This window comes from Chelonoidis abingdonii, unplaced genomic scaffold, assembly GCF_003597395.2.
Source record: "Chelonoidis abingdonii isolate Lonesome George unplaced genomic scaffold, CheloAbing_2.0 scaffold0704, whole genome shotgun sequence".
NCBI lineage: Eukaryota > Metazoa > Chordata > Testudines > Testudinidae > Chelonoidis > Chelonoidis abingdonii.
In genome coordinates this window covers 59,562-62,358 of record NW_027424965.1, presented here as the reverse complement: position 1 = coordinate 62,358, position 2,797 = coordinate 59,562, and the positions used below count along the sequence as shown (strand labels likewise).

The window sequence follows — 2,797 nt, the reverse complement described above, 5'->3', positions numbered from 1 at the left end:
GCACCCCGCTGTCCACTCTCTTCTCTGGCTTGTTGGTTCCTCTGCCTCAATCTCCCCTGGAAACTCCCTCTGAAACTCCCCTGTTAGCAGCTCTGTTCGCTGGCTGCTGTGCTGCTGCAGCTGTTCCTTGGGGAGATGATGACAAAGAGTAATCAGTCTCTCACTATTAGGCAATGTCTCCTGAAATCCAGTTTTAAATTTCCCTTTGATCTATTTCATGGCCCTGTGTGACGTTATTGACATGAACTGGAACCGTATAGGTCATTGGTGCAACCAAGGTCCTGTAGTGGCACCAAATCTTCTATAAAGGGGGCCAAATCAGGTTATGGTTTGCTGGTTATGATTATGCTATCTGTGTGCATGTATAATTTTTGTATTTAAAGTTATAAGTATTGGCTCTGTACTGTCTGTATTTAAAACTTTTGCTATGCTTCTGGGTGACACTCCAGACAATTTGGCATCAGCACTGCTTAGCCTGCTTGATGGCCCATTAAGGACCATCAGCTGTACAACTGACCCATTGAGAGAAGGCAGATACACCTTGTGACTCAGCAAGGCATGCAGGGACATGCCTACGGACAGAACTCTAAGGTTTTTTCATGCCATGTGCTGGAATGCTTGTCACTGGGACAAAGAAAGAATGGCCACATGACAAGAGACTATAAAAGGCTGCTGCAGTTCCTCCATCTTTTCTTCAATCCTGCTTCTGACCTCTGGTAGAACCTTGCTACAAACTGAAGCTCTGAACAAGGGATTGAATGACCCATCCCAACTATGGATACACTCCAGAGACTTGATTTGAACCTGCAGTTTATTCCATCTCTGCTACAAGCCTGAACCAAGAACTTTGCCATTACTCTATGTAACTGATTCCATTTAACCAATTCTAGCTCTTATCTATATCTTTTTCCTTCTATGAATAAACCTTTAGATTTTAGATTCTAAAGAATTGGCAACAGCATGACCTGTGGGTAAGATCTAACTTGTATATTGACTTGGGTCTGGGTCCTTTGGGATCGAGAGAACCTTTTTTTATTTTACTGGGGTATTGGTTTTCATAACCATTCATCCCCATAAAGAGTGGCACTGGTGGTGACACTGGGAAACTGGAGTTTTTCAGGGAATTGCTTGTGTGACTTGTGGTTATCCAGTGGGGTAAAACTGAAGTCTTCTTTGTTTGGCTGGTTTGGTTTGCCTTGGTGTGCAAAGGAACCCCAGCCTTGGGCTTTAACTGCCCTGCTCTAAGCAATTTGTCCTGAATTGACACTCTCAGTTGGGTCCCACCAAAGCCAGCATTGTTACCCCCTGCAATTTCAGCCCCCCAGGTTCCTGCACAGGCTGCCAATGCACCTCCATCCAGATATGCAGCCCCCACTAGATTCATGGGCTCCCCATACAGCAATATTGTTGCAACTCATGGTTTTTAACTTTTCTTCCATCAGAGTGCATGTTGTTAGAGCAAGAGCTGCACCTGACTCTGCTCTTTGAGATATACTCCTTCCTTCCTGTTGAGCGATTCAGTCAGAACCACTAAGAAGAGGGATGTTCCCAGCAAAGTGCAGAATGAATAAGATCATCACCTACCAGGATGTGAACTTCAGGGGACTGGCCAAAGAGTTCACCTGCAGTATGCCTGATCTGTGACAGATGGATTTCGGTGACACCATTTCCTCACTGAAGGTCATTGGGCGGCTGAGGCTGGCCTTCAGAGATCCTGATTATGGAGGACCAGTCCTCGCTTTTAAGGAAAGTGAATACGGGCATGTAGACATGAATAACCACATCTCCTCTCTGCAACTGAAGGAGCCTCTGATTACCTTCTATTACCTTCCATGAGGTGCTAACAAAGGAGACTGACTTGTCTACAGGATATTTTGGTGACAAGGCATTTTCTCACATTGTCCAGAGAGGTGCCTGGCTCCTCTACGAGCACCCCAATCGAAGAGGCTGGTATTACATGGCCCAGGCAGGAGAGAGGCTTCACTACTATGGGATGATTGGATTCCATGACCAGTGTTCCCATGTGTCCCTGATTCTATGACCAGTGTCCCTTGCTACCTGCTTGCCCTGTTGTTACCTCCAAGGTCCTATGGGAACAGTAGAAGGCAGAGAAGGAGGAGGAAATTGTGATTGATGAGATAGTAAGAACCAGTGCAACAGATCATGAACAAACCTTCACCATCACAACCAGCAGGGAGTATGAGGCTTCCACCACCCAGAGCTTCAACTTCAGTAGCTCCTCTACTCTCAGAATGTGGAGGTGGAAGTGGGGATCTCACACTCCTCCATCTGTGTGGAGACAGAAATATCCAGCACCACCATCTATGAGAAAGGGAAGAGTGTGTCAACCACCACTAAGGACAAAGTTGAGGTATCTCTGCCAGCCAAGACCCCACCCCACACAGAGCTGACAATCAATGTTGTGAGGAAGGAGGTCACCATTTCAGTGCCGGTGGAGCTGACCATTACCCAGGGTAGAAAGAGAAAGACTGAGTATGGGTAGTACCGGAGCACATCACGGCGTAGCATCCACACCACATATAAGCTCTAGGTTCCAGTGAGGAAGCATCCTTCCCCCTGCTGAGCCCATTGTGTTTCCTGCTCCTTTCACACAGCCTAATTCATGTCTGCTTCCAAGAGAGGGCCAAGGGAATTAGTTTGTCATGTATTCTCTCAGCCATGTGTAAACTGGCCTGACACAGATCTCCTCAATAGCTTACTGTCTCCACCCTGCCCTGCAACACAGGCAGCATTAGCAAAGGAAACTTATAATCACCACACTGCATTGTCCAGTGGG

The 2,797-nt window shown here is 46.8% G+C and overlaps 1 pseudogene; it reads left to right on the top strand.

Annotated features, from left to right (window-relative positions):
• The first annotated feature begins 1,542 nt into the window (after nucleotides 1-1,542).
• LOC116833349 (epidermal differentiation-specific protein-like) lies at nucleotides 1,543-2,503 on the top strand (annotated as a pseudogene).
• The last annotated feature ends 294 nt before the right edge of the window (nucleotides 2,504-2,797 follow it).